A 19,619-nucleotide genomic window follows, 5' to 3' on the forward strand; every position below is an offset into this window, starting at 1 on the left:
AGTGATGGAGAACAAATGAGGTGAGCTTAAGCATTGCCCCACCCTTACGCTCCAGAGAGAGCATCCTGTCTGCACCACATGGAGGGGGAAGCCAAGCGGAGCCCCGCAGTCTCCCGGAACTGAGGATGTGTTCCTGGGAGTGTGGGGAAACCAGAACAGCTGGATTTCACAGACCTGTGTGTCGGGGTGGGGTGGGGGTGGCAGAGAGAGAAGACTGCACAGCGATGGAACGCTGGAGCTCGGCAGAGGGTCTCCATTGATTACTCAGCTCCGTATTCCTCGGCCTGTTTGTGTGAGTGAACTACCCGAGGCCGGGAAAGGTACCAGTCAAAAATCCGAGGGGGCAATAACACCGAGAGCACACCGCCCTCTGCCCCGCCCCCTGGAAGAGAACCCGTTCCAGAGAGCCAGAGGGGAGACTCTCAGGGTTCATGAGGCGCCCAAGTTCCTTCCTACTGGAGAACGATTAATTTAGAATAAACACTGCCCTGGTCCTGCCTAAGATGGCTTCAAAGCAAGCTCCAAGAGGACTGAACCATTTTTAAGTAATTTAACTGCATCCCAGAGCAAAGCTCAAGGCTATTAGTTAAAATACAAGGATGTGCATGCTAAGTCACTTCAGTCATATCTGACTCTTTTGCGATCTTATGGACTGTAGCCCGCCAGGGCCCTCTGTCCATGGGATTCTCCAGGCAGGAAGACTGGAGTGGGTTACCATGCCCTTCTCCAAGGGATCTTCCCAACCCAGGGATGAAACCCATGTCTCTTAAGTCTCCTTCATTGGCAGCCAGGTTCTTTACCGCTAGCACCACCTGGGAAGCCCAGAAATACAAAGATATCCAGCACCAAATTATGTGAAATTCAGTGTCTGGCATCCAACAGAAATTTCCAGGTGTCTGAAGAAGGAGAAATAGATAGCCCATAATGAAAAGGAAAAAAAAAAAAAATCCATTGAAACTGTCCAGAGAGCATCAGTAGAAAAGGACGTTAAAAGTTTTTATAACTGTATTCCATATATTCAAGATGTTAGAGGAAAGATAGAACAAGCTAAACAGAGACTGCAGAGATAGTTATTAGAACAAATGCAAGAAAACAACTAGAACCGATAAGCAATTTTGGCAAGATTTCAAGATAAAAAAAATTAATACACAAAAACCAATTATGGGGACACTTCCCTGGTGGACTAGTGGTTAAGACTCCAAGTTTCCACTGCAGGGGGTGAGGGTTTGGTCACTATTTGGGGATCTCAAGTTCATGCATGTGGCCAAAAAAAAATGTGTATCTATACAGTAGCTTGGAACAATCAAAAATTGGAATTAAAAACAATTCCATTTACAATAGGAACAAAAGATAAGGAATACTTAGGGATAAATCTAACAAAAGATATCCAAGACTTGTACACTGAAAACAACTCTCAGAACATACCCAGTGGGAATTCCCTGGTGGTCCAGTGGTTAGAACTCTGAGCTTTCATAACGGGGGCACGGTTTCTGTCCCGGGTTGGGGAGCTAAGATCCCACAAGCCACACAGGGCAGCAAAAAAGAAAGAACATACCCAATGACCAACTCAGTAGAAACATCACCCCTGGACAAAACTCTTTCAATTCCCTCACTACTCCCTAATCTAATTAGGTCATTGCTCTCCCCCACCCCTATCTCCTGTCCTCTGGTGGGAGGCCTCACGGTCCCACCTTCTCTTGAATCCTCCCCCACCACTGGAGCTAGACGAACCTCTAGCATCCCCTCTCTCCATGGAAACTCATGTCTTCAGTATCCCATCTCCTCTGCACCCCGATGCCACCCCCCTCTTCCTTTTCCACCCCTGTATCTGTCCCTTTGCTGCGTGATTGACAATTCAGATTTTCAGTTTCAGGGAAAACGCAGCCCCCTGGTCTCAAGGTAGCTCACCCTAAATCTCTCCCATCCATCAGAGTCTCGTAATCCACCACCAGCATGTTGTGCCAGGCTGGTTTACTTATCTTGGAATGACATTCCTGTGGGCCTTCATATGTTGAGTTTTAAGCACCTAGTCTCGTCTCTTCTCAGGGCCCCTTCATCAGCATCACTTGGGGCTTACCTCTGATCGCCTGATCTAGGAATGGCTTTATCAAGAACCATCATTTTTATTAGCTGAGGACTATCAAAATCCACGTAGACGGGGAAATGTATCCTAAAAAAGAAAATAATCTGAGGAGGTACAGCTCTGCCCACAGTGACATCCTTTTACATGACTCTGCAGAACAGTTTATTTGCCTTAGAGACTCTAATTTATTTGCAAACTAGCCTTTCAAAGAAGGAAAGGATCTTTGAAGTTTGCAAAACCAAGGTTCCACTGAGCCGGGCTTCCTGCAACCAAGAAGTATTTGTCTTAAAGTTCTTCAGGACTTTATCTTTTTAAATACATGTTCCCAAAGTTTCCAAGATCCCAGGACTAATTCTGGCAGGGTTCAAGTGTATGTGGGTCCGCAGTAAAGTAACTGTCTGTAACGCAAGAAACGCATGTTCGATCCCTGGGTCAGGAAGATCCGTTGGAGGAGGGCATGGTAACCCCGTCCTGTATTCTTGGCTGGAGAATCCCGTTGACAGAGGAGCCTGGCGGGCAACAGTCCATAGGGTCACACAGAGTCAGACACAACTTAGCAACTGAGCACATACGTACTTGAACTGACACCTGAGCAGTTCATGCAAAAAAGACGAATTTCTAAACTATTACCCTCAGATGGGAAGCTGGCCATCCACAACAAACCCCAGGGATCGAAGCCTGTATCTTCTTATAGGACACACACACACACACACACACACACACACACACACATGCACACTCGCACGTATATATAATATAGCAAATATACAACATAATACTGCGTATTGTTTTTGTTGACCTACAACAGCCCATGCCTCTGAATGGCTGCCGTTGCCTGTCTTTCTGTACCCTCAAGACTTCCCTCTAAAGACTCTGATCCTAATAGTGAGACAAGAGCCCCTCTCCCCTACATTCATTTGTTGTTTAGTTGCTAAGTCACGTCTTACTCTTTTGCAACCCCATGGACTATAGCCCACCAGGCTATGCAGTCCATGGGATTTCCCAGGCAAGAATTCTGAAGTGGGTTGCCACTTTCTTCTCCAGGGGATCTTCCCGACCCAGGGATCAAACCTGCGTCTCCTGCAGTGGCAGGTGGGTGCTTCACCACTGAGACACCACAGAAGCCCAGTCAGAAAAAGAAAAGAAATTCAAATCCCAAAGCAATGTTTTGACTGTGCTTTGCTTCTATCCATCAAGCAAGAACTTCCTTGCTTGGAAACGAAGTATCCCAAACCCTAAATTTTCCTCCCTGGCTCCCCACCCTGTCAGAAGAGGCCCCATGTTCTTTGGACCTGTTCCCTCCAGTGTTCTCTCACTGGGTAACATTTAGTAAGAACTCCAAAAGAAACTGTTACTTCCACTGGATTCCATTCCATGCTTTCCTCATAATGCATGGCAGGCGGTGTGTTTCAGGCTAGTATTTACGTGGCTATGCGGGCTATTTCCAAGCTTGACTCTTACCAGTGAATGCAGTGACATTAATATGAGTAAACGCAGGAAAAGGGATGAAATAAAACATATCCTATTGAAGGAAATGAGATCTCCTTAAGAAAGGAAAACACGCATAGGAAAAGATGTGGGCGTATCAGAATACAAATAGGGCCCCGGGGACCAGTGGATTCCACAGGCATGATGTTATTGAAGTATTTGATACTAGAGTAAGCACCTGCAGATATGAATTACATCCTTGTTCAGACCACTAACGTCAGAGTACTGACATCTCCGGAAGCACTTATGTTATATTTCAAATCCCCCTGCCCGCTGCACGAATATCCAATAAATCAATCACTGATAACGGACACCAGCTAAAAGGCTTAAAATGCTGAACAAGCCACCACTCCCTCCTCAGAGGGGCTGCCACCCCTAATTTATTGGGGGTTTCCCTACTTGCTCACACCTCTCAGCCTTGGGACACAGGGAATGTGAGATGGGCTATTAACACCTTCAGTGCTGGGTTGGGAAAACAGCAATAGGCTGGATATCTGGGGATGTTTCCCCGACGTGGGTATTGGCTTGGAGAGGGCGGATGGAATTCCCTGAAGTCTTTCAGGAATTGCTAACACCTCTCCCCACCCCAGACCTGCCCTCTTAATTGCCAACTTCTCACTCCTTGGGGTGAGACAGTGTGATAGGCCATGCTCCTTTTATTTGCTTATAATAATAGTGTCTTTTATATTTGCAAGGCAGTTTTTCTAATAATAATTGCTATATAAGTGCAAAATCAGATGCACAATTTTAGATAATTTCCTAAGTAAATCAGAAAAGAGACAGCATGACCTCTCTATAAAACAGGTGATTTAAAAAATTGATCTGTGGTTCATTTAAAAAAAAAAAAGAGGGGCTTCCCTGGCCCCTGGCCAGTGTTAAGATTTTGCCTTCCAGTGCAAGGGGTGCAGGTTCAATCTCAATCTCTGATCAGGAAGCTAAGATCCCATATGACTTGTAGCCAGAAAACCAAAACAGAATTTTTTTTTTTAAAGCTAAACTTTATTTTAAAAAAGGTTGGAAAGAAAGAGGTCAAAACTCTAATGATGCTTATCTTTAAGGTGACTGAATTTGGAGTCGAGTTGTTTTTTTTTTTTCCCCCTTTTTTCCTGCGTTTCTCAAATATTCTATAATATTAATGTGATTGTTGATTTTATGTGTCCAAATATTTAGTCAATGGATGAGAGTGATACCTGAACTGATTGAGTAATGGAGTTTGCCCGCTTTGATATGGGTGGGTCTTGTCCGATCAGGTAAAGACTTGAATAGGAAAACTGGGCTGGTGGGAGGGAGCCTCTCTGTCTTCAAAGTGGGACATTGCTTTTCTCCTGTCTACAGACACAGACTCAAATTGGAACTACACCATTGGCTTTCCTGGGTCTCCAACTTGACAACTGCAGATCATAGGATTTCTTAGTTAGGGTTAGGGTATTCATACATGCATGAACCAATTTCTTATAATAAATCTCTCTCTATATATATATTATATGTATATGCATATATACATATGATTATAATGTAATATCCTATAATATATATATATATATACATATAGCCTATTTTACAGATGTGAGAGTTAGACCATAGAAGAAGGCTGAGCACCTTCAGCTGAAGCAGAAGCTCCAATACTTTGGCCACCTGATGTGAAGAGCCAACTCATTGGAAAAGACCCTGCTTCTGGGAAAGTCTGAAGGCAAAATGAGAAGGGGGCAGCAGAGGATGAGATGGTTAGACAGCATCACCAACTCGATGCACATGAATCTGAGCAAATTCTGGGAGCTAGTGGAGGACAGAGGAGCCTGGTGTGCTGCAGTCCATGGGGTCACAAAGAGTCTGACACCAATATCCCATTACTTGTGTTTTTCTAGAAAACTCTAATACAACTGTTTTTGCATTTATACTTTTACCATCTTCAATAATTTCTATAATTAGAAAATAACTTCAAATTTATCTATGCAAATTTCAGAAGAACTGTGTACTTTGCAAAGACAGCCTAACGGAATCAATCCCACTGAGAGAATTAGTATTTCATTTCAGGTTTAATTTTGATATTTATTCTTACCACATAAATCTGAAGGCACCTAGAGAGTATTCACTTCGTAACATTACTCAAAGGTTTTACTGGTTTTGAAAGCATTTTTTTTTTTTTTTTGGTGTGTTTACAATTTTGCATTGGAAATGCAATCAGTTTTAATTATATACCAACAATTCTTTTCTTCAGTGAGTTTAAAATGGGTAATAGCAAAACTCTTAGCTTTGTTCTTAAGACAGACAGCATTCTGGAACTTTCCTGGTGGTCCAGTGCTTAAGAATCTGCCTGCCAGTGGGGACATGGGTTCGATCCCTGGTCCGGGAGGATCCCACATGCCTCAGAGCAACAAAGCTCATGCAGCACAGTTACTGAACCAGGTGCCCGAGTGTCTGTGCTCCACAACGAGAGAGGCTGCCACAGTGAGAGGTGCTCCCACCACAACTAGAGTAGTGCCCGCTCACCACAACTAGAGAAAGCCCACGTGCAGCAATGAAGACGCCATACAGCCAAAAAAAAAAAAAAAAGCCAAATATTTTTTTAATTTTAAAAATATTAATTTTTTAAATTTTAAAAATACAGATGGCATTCAATAAAAACTTTAAGAACACAATTAACAATAATGAACTTGCTTTTTAAATTAACCAAGTGCGGTGTTAATGCTTATCTTCCAGGTCCTCACAATAACCCTGTAGTTTGGGTATATCAGCCAGTTTCATAGTAGTGGAAAAAGTAGTGGTAGGCGGAGATGTAACGACTCACCCACGGTCACATGAGCTGGCAGGTTACAGAGCTGGGACTTGAACCTAGGGCTTCCACTTCTGAATTTTATTCTTTTCCTACGGAGTAGGACACTGTCACCCTGCATGAAGAGCTGGCTGTCAACTTGAGATGGATATGCAGGAAACGCCATAAGAATGTACGATTAAGTATTAAACCTGAGTGGTATTTTCATCGACTTTCATCAATTATAGCAAGTCTCGCCTGACTTGCTCCATTTTAAAAACTGAAGTTCAAAGTTGGAAAATAATTCACCCACATAGTTAGTGGCAGCTCCAGAAAGAGAATCCTGGAATGATGGCCTGTGTTCCAAATGAGGCATAAACAGACACATAACTACAGCCCAAGAAGCAGGGTTTCAAGGAGGCCCGAGTGAAGGCAGACCTCCCCTCGGCACAGATGTTCAGGAACAGCAGAATGTAATGATTCAGAGGGGAAAAAGCTTGTGTTCGATTGTTGACTTTTTATTAAGCCTTTATAAAATCAGTGATTCTCTTTAGGGTCCCCCAAATCATTGATTTCTTCTACATGGAATGCCAAGGACCGGATGTTCTTTAATAATTAATGTCTTCCTTCAGATCATCCAGAAAAGGGCTGGGGCAGTGGAGGGAGGCGGAATGAGGGAGTTGTGGGAAGAATGAGGGAAAGAACAGGAGGCAAGAGAAAAGGGAGCAGAGAAAAAGAAAACAGAAAAAACTGGAGTTTGCTTTGCTCAAATTTATTGTTATAATGTCACCATTTTTGAGAATTTTTTAAGGTCCAGGGTCTATACGAGGTGTTCGAGGTGTTTTATTTACATTGTCTCACAAACTCTTGAAAGGTAGACATTGCCATCATTTCAGACAATGAATTTGAAATGAACTTGCTCAGGGTCACACAGAGCTCACATCTGAATCCAGGTCAGACTGACTCTGGAGTCTGAGTTCTCCACCTCTCACGAGAAGCACTTGCCCATTTCCAAGCTCTATTGACAGAGACCCCAAATATTTCCAGATGCTGTCTTTCAGCTTGGGCAAACATGGCTTACCAGTGGTTCCAAGGTACTTGGTGTTCTTTGTCTATTAATGTGCATGGTATGTGAATTAAAATTCTTTACCTATTGAATTTTTAATATGACCAAGAGCCAGGACACTGATTAAAGCAAAGATTTTAAGTAGAATTAGTGCTGGTACCAGAAGGATCCAGTCAGAATCCCTCAGAACTAATAATCTCTAGAGGGTACGTTACCTCAATGGATTGTGTCATCGTTATTGTTCTCTATGTTAAGGTGTAAGAGGATTGTGCCAGACCCATCAACTCTGTGTGGCTGGGGAATGACAGAACAAATTGACAGCTCTTGACTGATAGGAATGTGTCCAGGGATTGGAGGGGTGACTTAGGTGTTTGGGCACCTGCTGTGAAAGTGCTGCACTCAATATGCCAGCAAATTTGGAAAACTCAGCAGTGGCCACAGGACTGGAAAAGGTCAGTTTTCATTCCTATCCCTAAGAAAGGCAATGCCAAAGAATGCTCAGACTATCGCACAATTGCACTCATCTCATACGCTAGCAAAGTAATACTAAAAATTCTCCAAGCCAGGTTTCAACAGCATGTGAACTGTGAACTTTCACATGTTCAAACTAGATTTATAAAAGGCAGAGGAACCAGAGATCAAATTGCCAACATCTGCTGGATCACTGAAAAAGCAAGAGAGTTCCAGAAAAACATCTACTTCTGCTTTATTGACTTTGACTGTGAGGATCACAACAAACTGTGGAAAATTCTGAAAGAGATGGGAATACCAGACCACCTGACCTGGCTCCTGAGAAATCTGTATGCAGGTCAGGAAGCAACAGTTAGAACTGGACATGGAACAACAGACTGGTTCCAAATTGGGAAAGGAGTATGTCAAGGTTGTATAGTGTCACCCTGCTTATTTAACTTCTATGCAGAGTACATCATGAGAAATGCTGGGCTGGAAGAAGCACAAGCTGGAATCAAGATTGCCAGGAGAAATATCAATAACCTCAGATATGCAGATGACACCACCCTTATGGCAGAAAGCAAAAAGGAACTAAAGAGCCTCTTGATGAAAGTTAAAGAGGAGAGTGAAAAAGTTGGCTTAAAGCTCAACATTCAGAAAACTAACATCATGGCATCTGATCCCATCACTTCATGGCAAATAGATGGGGAAACAGTGGAAACAGTGACTGACTTTATTTTTTTGGGCTCCAAAATCATTGCAGATGGTGACTGCAGCCATGAAATTAAAAGATGCTTGCTCCTTGGAAGAAAAGTTATGACCAACCAAGACAGCATATTAAAAAGCAGAGACATTACTTTGCCGACAAAGGTCCATCTAATCAAAGCTATGGTTTTTCCAGTAGTCATGTATGTATGTGAGAGTTGGACATATAAAGAAAGCTGAGCACTGAAGAATTGATGCTTTAGAACTGTGGTGTTGGAGAAGACTCTTGAGAGTCCCTTGGATAGCAAGGAGATTGAACTAGTCCACCCTAAAAGAAATCAGTCCTGAATATTCATTGGAAAGACTGATGATGAAGCTGAAACTCCAATACTTTGGCCACCTGATTCAAAGAACTGACTCATTTGAAAAGACCCTGATGTTGGGAAGACTGAAGGTGGGAAGAGAAGGGATGAGATGGTTGGATGGCATCACCGACTCAATGGACATGAGTTTGAGTAATCTCCGGGAGTTGGTGATGGACAGGGAGGCCTGGAGTGCTGCAGTCCATGGGGTCGCAAAGAATCGGACACGACTGAGCGACTGAGCTGAACTGAATGAGGTGGCGATGTATGTAGTACCTGGCTTTTTTTCTAACCCCCTACTTTTGCTCTAGCTATTCAAAAAGAGCAGTTGGGCTTTTTTGGTCTCTTTGTATCTTTTGATCCAGAATTTGTTCTGTACTTGTGTGAGGTTATTTTTCATCCCATAAAGTTTCTTTGTATTTTATCATGGGAGGAGAGGTGTACCCAGGTGCAAGCATCGCAGCACTGCAGCGAAGGGTCCCGGGTCCCAGCCTGTCTTGTCAACCTGTCTGAGCCAGAACAAGAAGCTGGAGGGACTCCTTAACTTCACTCAACCTCTCAACTTAAAGCTAGCACGCCTACTAAACTTATGCTGGACTTTCTATTTGGTCGTTAATTATCATTTAATAAACATTTCTTTTGGCATTGGTTGCCCCAAGCCCTCCTCAGGATCTGAGCCTGTTCTACCCACTGGATCTCCAAATAGATACGGCAACAGCTGACCATAGCTCAGATGGATTTTGTTCCCCAAGTTGAGGTGCTTGACAAGATGGACAGGTGCCTAGATCAGAATACCTCCAGAACTGGATTTAGGATGGAAAAGAATCCCTGATGGATACTCTGTTCTTTTGCCAGACACCAGTGAGAAGATCCTGGCCAGCTTCCCCAGTCCTTGGCTAACATGTACACCTGACCCCTCACTGCAAAACCACAGATGGATACATTTTGTGTGATGAAAACATCGCTGTATTTGATTTCCATGACTAGGAAAACACTAGAGCAAGTCTAATAGTTTTGAATGTGTGTGCTCAGTCGCTCAGTCGTGTCCAACTCTTTTTTGTAGCCCACCAGGCTCCTATGTCCATGGGATTTCCCAGGCAAGAATACTGGAGCAGGTTGCCATTTCCTTCTCCAGGCAATCTTGCCCATCCAGAGATCAAACCCGCATCTCTTGCATCTCTTGCGTTGGCAGGCAGATTCTTTACCTCTAGGGCCACCTGGGAAGCCCATAGTTTTGAATAAGATGATATAAAATGTTAGCAAAAGTGAGTGTGTTCAGCAGGATGACACCACAGACCATCTCACTCTTCACAGGTACACTCCCATAATTTTTTAATTTGTTAAGTTGATATGTTGTATTTTCATTTTTATTCCGTTCAAGACATTTTCTTTCTTTTTGGCTTCAAAGCATGTGGGATCTTAGTTCCCTGACCAGGGATCAAACCCAGACCCCTGAAGGGGAAGAGCAGAGTCTTAACCACTGGACCACCAGGGAAGTCCCCGCCCCCATAACTTGATAGAGAGAAATCCAGACTAGGGGTGAGGAGTGTGAGAGGTTGTGCAGCGCTTGAGATTTATGTTCTGATGGGGCTGATTTCCTTTTGGAGATGAGCAGGACAAGGCTACTGGGAAGGACACTGAAGCAAGACTAAAAGTGGGGTTGTGCGTGTGTGGGTGCTTAGTCACTAAGTCGTGTCCGATGCTTTATGTCCCCATGGACTGCAGCCTGCCAAGCTCCTCTGTCCATGGGATTCTCCCATGGACAGATTCTCCAGGCCAGAATACTGGAGTGGGTTGCTATTTCCTTCTCTAGGAGATCTTTCTGACTCAGGGATTGAACCCATGTCTCCTGCATTGCAGGCAGATTCCCCAGGAAAAGGGAACAAAGGGGCTGTTTTGCCTGAAATCAGGAGGCAGAAGCTGCAGCTCTCCCTCAAGGGCATTTCTGAGAACAGCAGCAAGTCTGACACAGAGAAAATCCTCATCTTCCCTGAATAATTTTATTCTTCTCTTGCCACAAACCCCAAATCCTTGCCTCTCTACTTATAGCACTTTCATCAGAGGAAAGTGGACTTTCAGGCAGATTCCTGATTCCAGCTCTGCCATGCACCAGCTATCGCATCTTGAACAAGTCACGTTACCTCTTAAAGGCTCAGCTTCCTTGTCTGTAATACAGGCATGAGGATGAGATCGCATACAATGAGGGCACATGAGAATACACCTACCCCAGTGACTACACTGTAGGTAAATGGTACCCGAGAAGGAAAATGTGCTTCTGTAACAAAGTGCAGAAGGATGCTGGGCTGGCGAAAACAAGAGGCACCACCATCTATATTACCTGATTTTCATAGCAGCAGTATATAAAGTAGGTACCAGTAGTATCCCCACTTTACAGATGGGTAGCTGAGAATCACAGAGACTTCTGTTGTTGTTCTAAGCACTTTAGTTTTTTATTTTAAAATCACAATAGACCATTTCCCCCCAGATTTCAGATATATGTGGTAATTAGGATATTTGTTTTTTCCTTTCTGACATTTTACTCTGTATGACAGTCTCTAGGTTCATCCACATCTCTATAAGTGACTCAATTTTATTTTTTATGCCTGAGCAACATTCCATTGTGTATATGTACCACGAAATTTGGTATAGATGATCTCATTTACAAAGCGGAGCACAAATATATGGATACTAATGGGGGAAGGAGGCTGGGAGTAACTGAGAGATTGAGATGGATAAGTATACACTGTTGACACCATGTATAAAATAGGTAAGTAAAACCCACTGCAGGGCGCAGGGAGCTCTGCTCAGTGCTCTGTGGCGCCCAAAATGGGAAGGAAATCCAAAGAAGGGATGTGTGTGAACATACACCAAATTCATTTTGCTATACAACAGGAACTAACACAACCTTGTAAATGTAAAGCAACTATACTCCAGTACAAATTGAAAAACATAAAGTCAGTGGCATTTGGTACTTGATTGCAAAAATAAATAAAGATAAAATCATAACAGAGTCACAAAAAGATGCAAACATCGTAGACATGTCGTGGTCCCTTTCACCCGACTCCTGCCGTGCTCACCTTTGACCTACAGTCCGACAGAGGCTGCTCTCATTATCCGAGGCGCACAGCTCAGAAGCAGAATTGAACACTCTGAACCCGACAGAGGCTTGGCTGGGGTCACGGGAGGCCTTTTATTGGGGTAAGAAATAAAGGAGTTGATTTAAGCACCCTACGGAGACTGTATTCCTCTTCTGATGGGAGAGATGAGAGTGCTTAACTCTCAATTGTGCTCAGAGGTGTGTGAGAGTTGGACCGTAAAGAAAGCTGAGCACCGAAGAATAGACGCTTTTGAACTGTGGTGTTCGAGAAGACTTTTGAGAGTCCCTTGAACTGCAAGGAGATCCAACCAGTCCATCCTAGAGGAGATCAGTCCTGAGTGAGTGTTCATTGACAGGACTGATGTTGAAGCGGAAACTCCAATACTTTGGCCACCTGATGCGAAGAACTGACTCACTGGAAAAACTTGATGCTCAGAAAGATTGAAGGCAAGAAGAGAAGGTGACGACAAAGGATGGGATGGTTGGATGGCCAACTCACCAACTCAATGGACATGAGCTTGGGTAAACTCTGGGAGTTGCTGATAGACAGGGAGGCCTGGCGTTCTGCAGTCCATGGGGTCACAAAGAGTCGGACACGACTGAGCGACGGAACTGAACTGTGTCTGACTCTTTGAGACTCCGTGGACTGCAGCCCACCAGGGTCTTCTGTCCATGGGATTTCCCAGGCAAGAATACTGGAATGGGTTGCCATTTCCTCCTCCCGGGAATCTTCCTGACCCAGGAATCGAACTCGCATCTCTTGCGCTGGCAGGTTAATTCCCTACCACTGAGCCACCAAGAAGCCCTGAAAGTTGAGAGAACAAGACAGTAATTGAGGTTTGCTGCCATGGTTAGAGCGCTTCTGCCTCAGAAAAGGAACTTTGCCCGGCCAATCCAGTTGTCAATTGTCCTGCCAATTCAGACTGCCAACTCACTCCACGGTCCTCTAATCTGTTAACTAGGCTCTGGATACTGACCAGCTTCCAGTCACCAGCTGGGCACTGGGTGATGAAAGCCTTGCTGTTTTATTACCAATTCCTCTGGTTCATCAGTCCTTCCATCCACTCGAATCACACTTCCAAGTTGTCCTTGTTTGAAGTCAGCCAATGTATATACGGCCAGTTCCACCCACCCGCTTCTCTACTCCAACATGCAAACTTGGAACATAGCTCTCACGTTTCTTACTGCACTCTTGATTGGATGGGAGTTACTTCATCAATCACTAGCATCCTGCTTGGAAAACGGGTTCCCAGGAAAGAGGAAACTTGATCCTTTTCTTCAGCAGATTCTGCGTCCAGGGACTACTCCATCTGCATGATGGACCAGTGATGTCTCCCAAATGCTTCACAAGTGTGGCTTTCTTCTGTGTTGGCATGATGCCCCAAAGGCCGAAAAACCCTTTTGGAAAATTAACGAGATGAAGCAGCTCCCCTTGGCCCCAGCTGTCCCCCTTCCCACTGCCCATGGGGAGGCCATGCCTACCCAATGAGTGGGGACACCCTTCTGTGGTGGCTGCATCCTAACCTGATCCAGGATCTGGGGGGCAACTCATGAAGCTGAGGAAGCCTGTGTAATGGCAAAAACAAAGAATACTTGTGTTCCTTAAAAAAAAAAATAAAGGAGAAATGTTCCCTCTGACCCCTACTAAAACAAAAACCTTTGTAGCAAAAAAAACCACCCGGCTCAGCTGCAATAAGGTGAAAGGTTAAATGTGGACAGAGTAGTCACATATAAGCGGTTTCTTAGTTTTCTGGTGGGAATACTTAACAACCTAAGTATGTTTCCCCAGGAGGTCATCTATTATATTTTGTCCAATTTCTTCCTCCAAGAGCTGAATCAATTCATGATGTAATGCCCCAGGGAGAACAATCTTCTGGAAACGGAGTATCTTTCTGGGGACAAGGTTGAGGAAAACATCTTAATATTGTTACAGCTTTGGCCTGGTGGTAGCTGCTCTTTGCTTGTGGCCGTGGCAGGATGAGAATCGGGAAGGCAGCGAAATGTCAAAGGACACACGCCTCCAAAGTGTTTGCAATTTGCCTAAAATGGTTTTCCTCTCTTGGAGAAAACAGGCTGTAAATCCATTGGGACATTTACAAGACAGTTGCGGGACTCTGGGCACGTCCTTCAGGGCCTGAGCAGAGAATGCTGCTTGTTCAGGGTGCTGGCATCTAAATGTAGACATGGGCCTGCTTTCTAGCTTAAACAGTATTTCCTCTGACTTCTTCCCTGCTCCTTTGCCCTCTCTCCCCCAAATTATATTAGAGAAGAAAGGGTAAATCAACACTCATCATTCACTTTGTTTTAAGGAAATAGATGCAATTTCTATTTGTGAGAGATTCTGGATGGCTTCAAACCCCCAACAGTTATCTATTTTGAAACTGGCTAAACTACTCTTTTAACTTTTCATTTTGTATGGGGGTATGGTAAAGAACCTGCCTGCCAATACAGGAGACATAAGAGACAGGGGTTCAATCCTTGGGTCTGGACGATCCCCTGGAGGAGGGCATAGCAACCCACTCCAGTGTTCTTGCCTGGAGAATCCCATGGACGGAGGAGTCTGGCGGGCTACTGTCCATAGGATCGCAAAGAGCAGGACACAAATGGAACAACTTGAGCATGCAAGCATGCATAGCCAATTAACAACGTTGTGGTAGTTTCAGGTGAATAGCTAAAGAATTCAGTCACACATAAACACGTATCCATTCTCCCCCATACCCCTCTCCCATTCAGATTGGTACATAACATGGAGTAGAGACTCACAGACTTAGAAAACGAACTTATGGTTGTCGGGGGGGACGGGATAGTTAGGGAGTTTGGGAAGGTCATGTACACACTGCTATGTTCAAAATGGATAACCAACAAGGACCTATTGTGTAGCACATGGAACTCTCCTCAATGTTATGTGCCAACAATGACTGATCTCAAGGGCTCCTCCAACTAAACTTTTACAAGAACAGCCAACAAGCAGCCCTATGGCCTGTTCTCCTTAGGCCCCTAGGTGTGAAATAGACCAAGAGCCCCGTCTCTTCCACGCTTTATTGTTGCTGGCTACCAAGCAGAGAAAATCACTCCCCTGTTGTTTGTCTTGTTTATAATATAGGAACAATGGTATGTCTTGTTATATACTTCTGGAGACATGAGAATACATGACAAGACCATAGCAGGGTGTTTTGTATGTTTTCCTATCATGTGACTTGTTAAGACAAAAAAACTGTAAAGTCCAAGCCTAGTTACAAATTAAGAGTATATGTAGGTGGCCCCGGGTGATTCATTGAAAGGAAAGTTGGGTTGTTTCTCTCTGAGGGGAAAGGCAGTCTCATTGGGAATTGAAAGGCTCCAATTTATTTGGGGAAGGTACGTTCATTTTAAATCTAAAAATAAATTTGAGATTAAAAAAAGGAACTCTTTGCTGGTGGCTCACACAGTAAAGAATCTGCCTGCAATTCAGGAGACCTGAGTTCGATCCCTGGGTTAGAAGGATCCCCTGGAGAAAGGAATGGCAACCCACTCCAGTATTTATTCCTACCTGGAGAATTCCATGGACAGGAACCTGGTGGCTGCACAGTCCACAGGGTCCCAGAGTCGGACACGACTGAGTGACTAACGCTTTCACTTCAATGTCCCGCAGGGTTAAAATAAATGAGAAGAATGTCGATAAACCAGAGTGTTCAATTATTCCTGCCTTACTCAACGCAAGAAACTCACGTTATCTACCACATTTAAGTTTAAATACTAAGAACTTGGAAAATAACACCGAAAATTGAAAAACGAGTGCCAGCTTTTTTCTAAGAAGTTTGTATTCTGACCCCCTTGCCCTCCCATCTGGAATCTCACGTTCACGTTTGCTCCTTGGCAACCTGAGAGCCGTGGACCTCAACAACATCCATTTACTGGCTCATGGAAGACTTCCTACTTCCCACCATCCAGACAGACTGCAAAAAACTAAGCATCCATTCCTTAAAATGATTTCTACATCCGGAACATGCCAGTCATGCTAGCTAATAGGAATATAATTGGATCTTGCTATGCTTGGGAAGTAGAAACCTTTGTGGTAATGTGCCGTGTTCCTAACTAAAATGCAAGATGCAGGTAGTGTTTTATCTGTACTGTTATTAAATGAACAGTTAACGGCCAGTGGCATGATCCAATGGCTTATTTCCATTTACACAGATGTTTGATATTGCTCAACAAAGCGGTCCCTGAAAGTTTAGAATTTTGTATTTTGAAAGGAAGACCTAAGAGGTGGACTGAAGTCTGCATGCTGCCATTTTGAGAGGCAGATTGCCTGGCTTAACAATTTACGTCTCCAGTATTTCTTGGGTAAGGCACAAACCAAGAGCCTGTTGGTCATAGGTGACCATAAATTTGAGTTACTATTGTGACTAATAAAAAATGTATTTCGCCAGGCTCATGAAGCACAATGGTGCATTACAAAATGAATTATCTAGATGGTACAGAGTAATTCTTCCCACAGATCCAAAGGGTGGGAATACTTAACAACCTGGACAGGGGTGGTTGGAGTCAGTAAACAATGTCAGAGGCATTGCCATAAAGGAGTCATTGATACTCACTAGAGTGGGTTCTTCGGGGGCCAGAGAAGGCTATCATCAAGGGAGTTTTATGGCATATTTGCTGGGTCTGATATTCCTAGAATTCTCAGATTCTTAGTGGCCTTTCTAAATGTTTAAATAGTTAAATTCAAGCATTTATCACTCTTCAGGGACCTCTGCAGAATTTATTTACATTGGGAGTTACTATTATCGAAGAGGAGTTCATTTTAAAAATATTAGCAAAAAAAAAAAAAAAGTAGTCCATTTCAAAGTATTACCACAAATGCAATTCTTTAAGACAAACATCTAACGTTTCAGAACAAATGCCACCTGCAAGCTGTAAATATGTGTATTAATTTTTCCCCACAGTATTTGCTTTGGCTGTGACCTTCCCTCATATTTAGTTGAACAAGGGCTAAAAATTGTCAAACCAAATTCTTGTCTGAGAGTTTAGCTCTAACTACTGCCAGTTTGAGAGAAACACACATCCAGGTTTAGGGAATATGTTTTGTTTGTTTTGGCTGTGACATAGGGCAGAACAGTTTCCATCCCGTTCGAATGCATTCAAGAGAGTTTGAAATATTGCACAATAAAAGTCATTCATTATATCTGTCTCCTTTCCCTTCCAAAAACAAAAATGGCTTCCCAGTTCCAAGTCGACACAGGGGGCAGGAAGAAGGGGGTCACGGGGTCACTGGAAATCACCCAAGACTAACACCAGGTTTTTCAGGTTTGAGTTAGGGACTCCTTCTGAAATCTTCATTCCCAATGTACACTTCAAACAAGAGACTGCTCACGTTGCATTATTGCTCTGTTATGAATGATTGAAAAATGAACACACTGTATGTGTCCAAATGTTAGGCATAACAACATCCAAATGCCTAGCACTCAAACTAAACTAATTTGAACCGAAAAATCTTTTTACTCACTTTCTCTAGGAAGTGTCAGTTGATTGACATAAAATTTATACTAAAAACAATTATTTCACTGTTTGGACCATACATTTGGGAAGACCCAGTTTTGCTAACACCTGACGCTCCTGGGCTGTTATTTGATGTGTTTAAGTAAAGAAAAAAATTGGATTGTGCTTACTAGCAAGCACTCGGGACATCAGAAATGAAGTTTGTTTTTAAATGGCGAAAATAAAGGCACCATTAACAGATGACGACATTTGACAGAACAAAACACTACCAAAGTGAACTTATTTTAAAAAGCAAATTTTAAGTGGGTGAATAAAGCTGTGAGAATAAAATTACTAGATGTAAATGGAAGTCTCTAAATTTTAGAGATTAAAAAATTCATATGAAAATAGAGTTAGAAATTTGGAACTTAGAACAAAATGATAAAATCTGAATTTTCTTGAATTATATCTAAAAAAAAAAAAAAAAAAAACTAGCTGTTTGCTCCACACAGGCTACTTTTATCATAGAGAAATCAATTAAACCATTTGGTCAGACATTGCGCTGTGGACAAATGAGAAAAAGGAAAATTTAAAAAGGGTGCTTTCCAATATGTCATTGGTAATTTTATAAATCTCAACCTTAGAAAATGCATATTTTTTTTCTTTAATGTGCATGCTCATTTATTTTCCCTTTTCATATAAGTGATATAATGCTTAAAGTATCAAAAGATAGAAGCAGTTCCAGAAAATACTTGCTTCCCAATATTCTAAAATTTTCCAAAACTTTTCTAATAAATCTTAAAATTAAGGTCACCGCAAGGCTAAGTATGATCTTGGTTGAAGATGTGGGACAAGAAATATGTATCATGAGAATGGTAGTAATTACTCATCTTCTCACTAAAGCTATTAGGTTACTTGTAGTCTGTACCACAATTTCATAAAAACAAAAAAACAGAAAAGCATCAGAGAATGAACAAAACTGAACATACAAACTTGGAACTGTTAGGTCATAGTACAGTTAGGCCTTCTAGAGCCAAATCATGGTTCTAAAATAATCTTCAAATAAATCTAAGGCTCCCCCCAAATAAAAATCCACTATTTTTTGTATGTGTGATTATTTATAATAATTCAATTTCGCCCCCCAAAGTCTGCTTACTTGATCTAAGAATCTAAGTCCACAGTCAACCTTTCAGACATACTACAAAGAAATCTGGTAGTATAAAAGACAGAAGTGCAGAAGCATTTAAGGAGAGAGATTTTTTAAAAACTTTCTTACAGACAATTCACAATCCCTGGCCTGGCTTTGAATCCATGCTTCATCCGTATATATTCATAGGTTAGAATACAATGGGATGAAAAATACTTTAAAAATGTGTAGGAGATGAGGCCAACTTCACACTGCCTGTGCTGTGCTTAGGTGCTCAGTCATGTCCGACTCTTTGCGACCCCATGGACTGTAGCCCACCAGGCTCCTCTGTCCATGGGGATTCTCCAGGCAAGAATATTGGAGTGGGTTGCCATGCCCTTCTCCAGGGGATCTTCCCAACCCAAGGATCAAACCCAGGTCTCCTGCATTGCAGGTTTATTCTTTACCACCTGAGCCACCGGGAAAACCAGGAATACTGGAGTGGGTAGCCAATCCCTTCTCCAGGAGAACTTTCCAACCCAGGAATTGAACTGGGGTCAATTGGAGGTGGATTCTTTACCAGCTGAGCTACCCGGGAAGCCCTCACACTGCCTAGTCTCAGTAAAAAATAAGGAAGAGACATACAGAACAGAATGTGCCCTCTGGATCCCCATTACTCTAAAACCTTTGCTAGTGAACTTTGTTTAAGCATCATTTTTCCAAAAACTTACCTGATTTGAAGTTGGTGCCAGCTTGAGGGCTGAGAGGTCCAGGGCATTCCTTTGTAATTATACCCTAATGTATTATAATTCTGCTCTAAGTTTAGTTGTTGCTCAGTCATGTCTGACTCTTTGCAACTCCATGAACCACAGCATGTCAGGCCTCCCAGTCCATCACCAACTCCCGGAGTTTACTCAAACTCGTGTCCATCGAGTTGGTGATGCCATCCAACCATCTCATCCTCTGTTGTCCCCTTCTCCTCCCACCTTCAATCATTCCCAGCATCAGGGTCTTTTCAAATGAGTCAGCTCTTCAC

The sequence above is a fragment of the Dama dama genome, chromosome 16 (assembly GCF_033118175.1).
Source record: "Dama dama isolate Ldn47 chromosome 16, ASM3311817v1, whole genome shotgun sequence".
Classification (NCBI taxonomy): domain Eukaryota; kingdom Metazoa; phylum Chordata; class Mammalia; order Artiodactyla; family Cervidae; genus Dama; species Dama dama.